The sequence below is a fragment of the Dipodomys merriami genome, unplaced genomic scaffold (assembly GCF_024711535.1).
Source record: "Dipodomys merriami isolate MVZ:Mamm:240054 unplaced genomic scaffold, mDipMer1.0.p SCAF_413, whole genome shotgun sequence".
Classification (NCBI taxonomy): Eukaryota; Metazoa; Chordata; class Mammalia; order Rodentia; family Heteromyidae; genus Dipodomys; species Dipodomys merriami.
In genome coordinates, this window is record NW_027205749.1 from 41,025 (window position 1) to 49,636 (window position 8,612).

The following is an 8,612-nucleotide window of genomic DNA, read 5'->3' on the forward strand; positions in this document are numbered from 1 at the left end:
GAATGTTGGGAATTTAAAAATTAGTAATTATGAATAGTTATTTCTCATAGGAATTTTGAAAAACACATGTATTCTGTCCTCTTAACAACTTATTTAATTTTAAAAGTTATGGGTTTCCATGGCATTAAAGTGTTTTTCTGTTTTAGAATGAGAAATATTAAATTTATTCTTTTTCAAAAAATTCAGCAAGTATATTATGAAAATATTGTCTAGTTGGATAACAATCACGTTGATGACCCTCTGATAAAGAAGAGGTAATTAATTTGAATTAGATGTCAAATAGTATTGATTTTTAAAATATTACTACATAAAGAATAATATTTACTGTGCCAATACAGTTAAATTACATTTTATGTAGCTCATTTTTTTCAATTTTATTATCAAATTGATGTACAGTGAGGTTACAGTAATTGTAAGGTAGTGAATACAAAACATTTCAAACTTGCTACCCCCCCTCATTTTTCTCACAGTTTTCCTTCACCCCTCACAAGCTGTAATGTACATTTCCAATATATTGTCTTGTGAGTGTTGATATTGCATTGGTTTTCTCTTCGTCCTTTGTCTCACCATTTTGCTTTTCATCTTCCCTTCCCTATTTAAGGTAAATGCATATACTATACAAAATCAAATACAGCAGGAATGAACAATAGGGGAAAAACCCAGAGAAAACAAATCACATAGTTCATCAAAAACAACAACCGCAATTGAAAATTTCTGGTTCCATATCTTGGAATTCATTTTCCTTAGCATCAGCTTATATGGTTATGTATACGCAGTACAAAGCCACTGGAAAATAATAGCTGCATGGACACCATATCATGAAAACATCATGTTAACTTTTTGATGGTAAAGGTGGAATTAGGATTGGAGAATTCGCGGTTCTGATAAAGGAATTTCATGAGTTTTAAAGTTTGACAGGTAAATTTGAGTTGTTCAAAATTTTTAACAACTTAGCCTATTAAGAAAATTTAAAATTGCCTGGGAGAATAAGCTTTCATGCAAAGAAATTCACGGAGACTTAGTAGAGAGGAAGCAATGTGGGTGAAGATGCTCATTTTCACACTAAACAAACAAACCTCAGAAACGTTGCTGTAAATCCTGTAGGTTCCCTTGGAATTACCCTTACCCAAGAAATATATTCTTACCGTTTGAAACAAGGATATACTGGAATTTAAATTCAAATTCTTAAAAAATAAGACATCAAAATTTGTGAATTTACCTTTAATTACCAAACAGTAATTCTCTGAAAAAGATAATTTGAGTCAAAATATTTAGGGAGAAAGTGCCCTCCACAATGAAAGAAGGTGTTGGGATTACACATTTCTGTTTGTAACACTTTCCACAATGTCTTTGCATGTGAAGCAGTGAAACACAGAAAAAAATCTGATTGGATACTTCAAACCAATGATTTCACATTTCTAAGTGGCAGACAAAAAATAATATCCTTAATAACATGAGATAGTGAAGACTTCTCTTATTACATAAGCCAAAATGTTTTGGGTTCAGAAAAGAATTGAACAAATGGAAAAGGAAAGAAAACATAGTTCTTAGAAAGCCTAGCTAAGTGTATTGGCTTCAGCAGTGAAGGGAGGCCAAACTTTTTTATATAAATTGTGTTAATATTTTTTTTGGAGGTCCGGTCGTGGTGCCTGAACTCTGGGCCTGGGCGCTGTCCCTCAGCTCTTCAGGTCAAGGCTAGCACTCTACCACTTGAGCCACAGCACCCCTTCCGGCTTTTTTCTTTTTGCTTATGTGGTGCTGAGGAATCGAACCCAGGGCCTCAGGCATTCAAGGCAAGTGCTCTACCAAAGAGCCAACTTCCCAGCCCTAAACTGTGTTAATAATTTTACTACCAAAAGTGATTTTACAGAGCCTATTTGGCTCACTTCAATACAGAACAGATTGAATGAAGATATGAAAATAAATTCCACGTCCAAATGAGGCAACTAAAAGAGTTTTAAAAGAGAAATCATGAAGATGTAACAGTGGTGGAGCCCATATAGTCCTTCAGCTTCACTAGACTTGAAGCCAAAATGCTGTGATTAATTGCAAATCAGGCAAGAGCTAAGAGGAGGACATAGAAACAGGACATAGAAGCATTGTCCTTTTGTAACAGACACTGTCTTCCTAGGTATAGGTGATTTAACTCTACTCTCCTCCATACATCTTGGTGAACAAATGCAAGACCAAGAGAAAAATAATCTATTGAATAATTTTGCATAGAATAACTTCATTGTTCCTGATATGGTATCTAAGGAGAGTCTTAAGATAGAAGATAAAAGTGCAGTATTTTTCAGTTTCCTCTAACCATCTTCTTAGCAAAATATATCTTTTAGGTTAGAATTGATTGAACCAAAAAGTGATGGAGTACTTATTTTTGTGGGGACTTTAGACACAAGAAGACTTTCAAGGTAAAAGAAAAAATGCAGTCAAATATTTGTGATCACAGCTTCTTGGACTGTTTGCTGGAGACAAAGTTTTACATTAGATTTCTTCTCATTGACATAGATGTTGTTTCGTGGCAAGCAAATTCAAGAGGGAAGTTTAATAGACTCGCTGGCCAATTAAACAGCATGAAAGAAGAAAATGGCAAATAATATTTAAGGAATTACTTTGTCAGAAGAAAGAAGGAAAAATATAATTCAAAATCAATTGACTTAAAAGTATTAAGAAAGAGTAGTGAAGAGAGATTAGAGAAAACATAGAGGATTGTTTTCTCTCCAGTGGAGTAATGGGTTCTTGATCTTGTTTCTTCCATTCTGTCTTCACAAGCTATCAAGTGTGTCTCATGACTGGATTATACAGTTCAGACAGAGAACTCGTAGAAGAAATATAATATTTGCAGCAGATGTAGGTGATTTATAACCTTAGACAATCTATTTAAATCTGTTCAAAATTCTCCCCTATCCCAAACTTCTCTCTTTGTACAGCTTTGTTTGCTTTTCCCAAGACGACCTTTCCTTCATTAACTGCTTAAAATTTGGGGAGGTCATATTCATACTTTCTAGAGATTTCAGGTTGGTTGTGATTTTTGTGTGTTTTTGTTTTTTTGTTGTGTTTTTAACTGAATTTCAAAAGGTTGTGCAAGTGTTACAATTAAATATATCCATCTAATTGTCCAATGCTCTTTGATCAGAGTCACTCCTTCCATCATTCTCAACCAACCCCTTCTCCAAGATTTATTTCAGATTTACCACTTCCTTTATCATATGTATACATTGAGTATTCTAGCTGTACTTGCCCCTTGTTCATTTTTCATTCATTCTATGTCTTTACTATAATTCCTTTCTGTTTTCAACTTCCTGATAGTCATCCTGTTACACTGTCTATTAATACTTTGAAAGGTTTATGTACATTTCATGGAGTTTCCATACTGCATATGCTTGAACTGATGTCAGCTTATATTTCCATAATTCATTCATATTTTCAAGACAGGAGACGTGAAGCACCTAAACATGATTTTATTCTCATCCATTTGGAAAATTAATCTTTAGTCAAAAAGAAAGTAAAAAAATTGGCATAGAATGTATTCCTAACTACCAGTTTTTATAAATGGCTTTGTACAATGGTGTGATTGTTTTATTTTACATGGGATAATATTTTCTACTACCTATAAGTTTTGGAAAAAGAAGAAAACTAAAATGTATTCCTATAGAGGAATATGATAGAAATAGAAGACAGATTTTATGTTTGTCATATCTCTGATGAGTACCCATATTCAAGACTTAAGTCATATTTCTTCCTATGATAGACAGATAGGGAAAACATATTATTACATATGATAAGACAACTACTTGTGACTTTTTAAAATGTACCTTATTAAATGATGACATTTACTTTATTAGCTAATATTTGGGTTTGAAATTTGGGAGGCTGATCTATTTAACACATTTCTGGAAGGCCCCTACTGAAAAACACAAATTGTGGGTGGTACTATTTCTACACTTTAATGAATGGTTGAACGTGTTTGGCATTAGTGCTGGGTAAATAATTCAACTCTATTGTAACTTGCTCCCTACACTTGAAAAACTTGTAATGTCACTAAGTATCATCTATTGTCAAATGTTATTTTGGCAAATGTGATTTTAAAAAGTTAATTTGAAAAGGAATAACTTTCAGAAGATTAAATCTAGATTATCATTGGTTTGAGAGTGACATTTTTATACCACTGAAACATGTTGTACTGAAGTCCCAGTGTTTTGAAGCACTTAGGATCTTCTCAATGTTTTTCTGAATTACATTTGAACTCTAAGTAAATTTTTCTGGGCCTTAGTAAACCAATTATGGATCTATCCTTCCAGGAACTACTTTTTGGCACACTTATGCAGGACTAAAATCTTTCATTAATCATAGGGGAGGGGTATTAAAAATAACCTTATGACACTTTGTGAACTTGTTCATCATATGGGCTGGTAATCTGTAAGTTGAATGTTTGAATTGTCATACATACTCTCAAATTTTGTGATCTCATCTTTCATTTTAAGTTGCCGTGCATTTCACAATTGCTTACTGCTAATTCCTGCATCTCAAGGAATTGGGGCCCTGAAATATAGGAAATTAGAAATTGAGATGGATCTTCAATTACTTTGTGTTGGCATGTTATATGGACCTTGGTGAGAAGTCTTGCCTCTGTTATCTGATGATGCCGGTAACTGGGACCTGGGATCCTAGGAATCATTGTGTCATGCAGAAGAATAATATTTGTTAGACATCTTATCAGCAAAATTTGGGAATAATTAGTAGGAATGCTTCAGAAACATGGAGAAAAACAGTTTGGGACCAGCGAGTTAAAACAATAAACAGAGAAGCAGAGTAAAATCCCTTTTAGATTAGCGGATAAAAACATTGTTTTTTTTTTTTTTACCATGTGAATTCAGAAGACCAAGAACAGTTAGAATGTATCACAAGTTTATACCAAAGACATTGCGCTGATACTTTTTATATTCTAATATACATTTTAAACCTAATTATTTGTATTCCAATTCTATTTATTGGAATAAATAAATATTAATGTATTTGTGAAATTATCAACAAATTCTAGTAAGTTTCACTGTGTGAAATATAAAATCAGCACATATAAATATAAAATATATAACTATATATAATATAAGAAAAAGACACATGTTTTGCATTATTCTGTTGTGGTTACAGTACCAAAGGCAACTCTGTTTTAAAGTATTATTCCATTATCTCTACCTCAGTGTTTGATAGAGTTGGACCTAAAGCTTTACCATTTGTAGATTTACAGCCTGGAGGCAAGAGAAAACACTGTGATTAAAACATTACCAATTTAAGGCCTAATAATTAGGAGAAACATCTGGACTTCTCCTGCAACTATGAAAATATTTGGTGATAGAAATGCAGTAGGGTAAGTTCCTGCCTGGTTGGATGGTAGACAGGCCAGGACATTAAGTAATTATGCATATGATCAATTTCTCATCTTCTTGGCTTTAGCTATTTTTGAAATGTTAGATATAATAAACAATTATATTTTGATAAAATACCTTGTAGTCTGAACAGTTCTGACTGAACTGTTCATCTCTCTATGATCCTTGTAACTAAGATTAGTTTTATTCAAGTAAAACAAACTATGCTGTCATTGTAAGATATTCTGATTTGTCTGTTCCTACATGGGAGAAGAGTAAAGGGTCAGGTAGACATTTGTGCCAGCAAGACCTCATTTGGGAAAATGTCAGCTGCAGAATGTTAGAAGTAGCCCGTAAGCAAGGCTTACTTTGAATCCATTAGCTTCACAAACCTAAGTCAGTTGGATCAATAAGTACTTGAAAAAGCCATCACCTTTGGACCTAGCTACAAATTATTGAAAGTATGATCAAATTCCAAATGAAAAAGACTTAAAATTGTCATTGACAAAAAATTGCAAATGTGAGCAATTAATTGAACATATAATTTTTCCCCTATTCACAGAATTTTAGGGAAATAATAGCATTGTTAGGAACAATAAGGATTCCTTGTTCCAAGTAGGCACCCATGGATATAAGCCTGTATAAAGATTTCATCATTAACTACTTAAATTTAGAAGATACTACATGCTTCAGCAGCACGTATTCCCAAATTACACTACAGAGATTAACATGGCATTTGCACAAGGATGATATGAAAATTTGTGAAGTATTCCATATTTTTCATTCTTCAGATGCAAGAAATGAAAAACAGTTATTAAAAAGTTGATTACAAAATAACAAGTGTAACAACAAACGTAATTCCTTTTAATTAAATTTAGTTTGACATTAGTGTATTAAATCTTCACCTCAGAAAGGCGTTTACATAGCATAAACTTTACAAAACTTTTGAAATTAGACAAAATTGTCATTTTATCCCAAAGAAAAATAATATTAGGACCTAGGAAAAAAAGGAATCTAAGACTTTCTATATCGAATACAATCTGAAAGGACACATTAATGAACCTATGTATTATAAAATAATATAGAATTCAAAGTATATCTAGGAAAGAATAAAATAAATTATGAACATTATACAAACATAGAATATAGAATATTTTAAAATATTCTTTTTCAGACAAGCACCAGAAATACTTTAGTTTCTGTACTACTCATTTCAACAGATACGTTAAAATTATTTCTGATTAAAAAATCACAAACTTTGCAGAAATCATTATACATATAAACAAAAACTCTTGAATACATTTTGACATCCAATGCAGGCAATTCACTTTGAAGAATTCCACGGAATTCATGAATTTTTACAGTAAGTATTGATGTTGCCGGGCTCTGGTGGCTCACTCCTATAATCCTAGCTACTCAGGAGGCTAAGATCTAAGGTTCATGGTTCAAAGCCAGCCCAGGAAAGAAAGTCCTTGAGACTCTTATCTCCAATAAACCACTAGAAACCTGGAAGTGAAGCTGTGGCTCAAGCCGTAGAGCACTCACCTTGAGCTGAAGAACACAGGCATAGCGCCCAGGGCCAGTGTGCAAGCCCCATGACCGAGCAAAAAAAAAAAAAAAAAGATATTGCCCTTATTTGGATTGTGGAAATATTTTGTATGGACACAAAGGATGGACTTGCATTTTTGAAATTTAAGAAACTTAACCCGACCATTAGGACTTAAGAGAACAATTTGTACAGCCTCCCACAACTTCATAGAGGTAGTGGTAAATACTTATCCTTTAGGCAATTTCAAATGCAGTTTCTTCTAAGTTGTTCTTCACACCTGGTTTTATATAATGGTTCAACAGAAGGAGATCCAGTGTATCTTCGCTATCTCAATTCTCAACAGCAAGATGTAAGGGGGTCAAGAGGCCTTTAGTTGACATTGGTGTCTGTATCATGATTAAGTAAGAAAGAAGCCACTCTGGTATTATTCCACATATATACACTGTGCAGACGTGTCCAGCCATCTACAGTTATTGCATTTGCCACTTGAGTCACCAACTCATGGACAATGTCTAAGTGTCCACTGTAGGCTCCCTGATGAAGAGGGGTATACTCATCATCATCCCCTATTATTCACATGAGTGGCCTTTTTGAAAAGTAGTCTCTGCACTGTTGTAAGCTTAATATTTTCAGTAGCCCAATGAAGAAATTTACTTGGATCCTTCTCCATTTTTTGTCTTGCAATTGATACTATTCCTTACTTTTTCATCCTGTTCCTCATCTTCCTAAGAATTGACTAACCAGAGACTTTGAGAGCCAGTGGGAATGAGGTTTCCATGTATTTCCCTAATAGTTCACATTGGTTGAACTGGTCAGAAATATCCGGTGAATTTTCTGCATATCTTTTTTCACCATGATTTTTATTCTCTTTTTCTAATTTTACTATTTGAAATTATTCTAACTGGAGAGTAGGGAATTGATGGAGAACAGAGGAAAGATGTTCCTCCGTATTCAAAGGTACAGGCTGAAAATGAGGACCAGTGATATCTTCATGTGCATCTTATTCTAGGAATGAGAAAATATGAAATAATGCCTTCTATATAAATAATTTGGGAAGTGGCAGAACAAAAAGTTGAAATGATGCAACCAAAAATATAAAAGCAAAATAAATTAGGATAATTATGGAGCAAACATATTATCTATGAGAACCATGAAATAGAGAAAGGAAGAGAGATAGAGATGTGCAGTGACCTAGCTAGCCACAAAATCCATGACTCTGATCAATTGATAGAGCAAACAAAATTGTATTTTTTTAAAAGATTGAAATAGAACTTATGTATTTACTTGAAATTAGTAAATACATTTTAGTAGCCTACATAAAGAGACATAGCTTTGACCAAATTACAGACAAGAATCTAAATCCTGGGTAATTATAGTAACAGATCTGACTGAAATCAGTTGAATCACACTTTTCCTGTACAATAAAGAAATAGGTCCAAGCTAGTAAAGCAGCTAGAGAAGGCAGGCAGATTGTATCTGTGACAAAACTTTGTGTAAAATGGTATTGAGGATTTCTTACTGGTGATCCACTTGCACTGGAAGCATGATTCTGAACTATTGTTTGCTGATTCTGAACTATTGCTTTGATCATTATATTCTCCAAGAAGAAAAATTGAGAATTGATAGTTTAGGACTACTAATACATTTTCACCTTCTCACTAAGCACCTTCAATCATCAAAATCACATGAAGACAATA

The 8,612-nt window shown here is 33.4% G+C and overlaps 1 pseudogene; it reads left to right on the forward strand.

Annotated features, from left to right (window-relative positions):
• The first annotated feature begins 6,050 nt into the window (after window positions 1-6,050).
• Window positions 6,051-6,147, forward strand: LOC138807170 (U6 spliceosomal RNA; annotated as a pseudogene).
• Window positions 6,148-8,612: the final 2,465 nt, after the last annotated feature.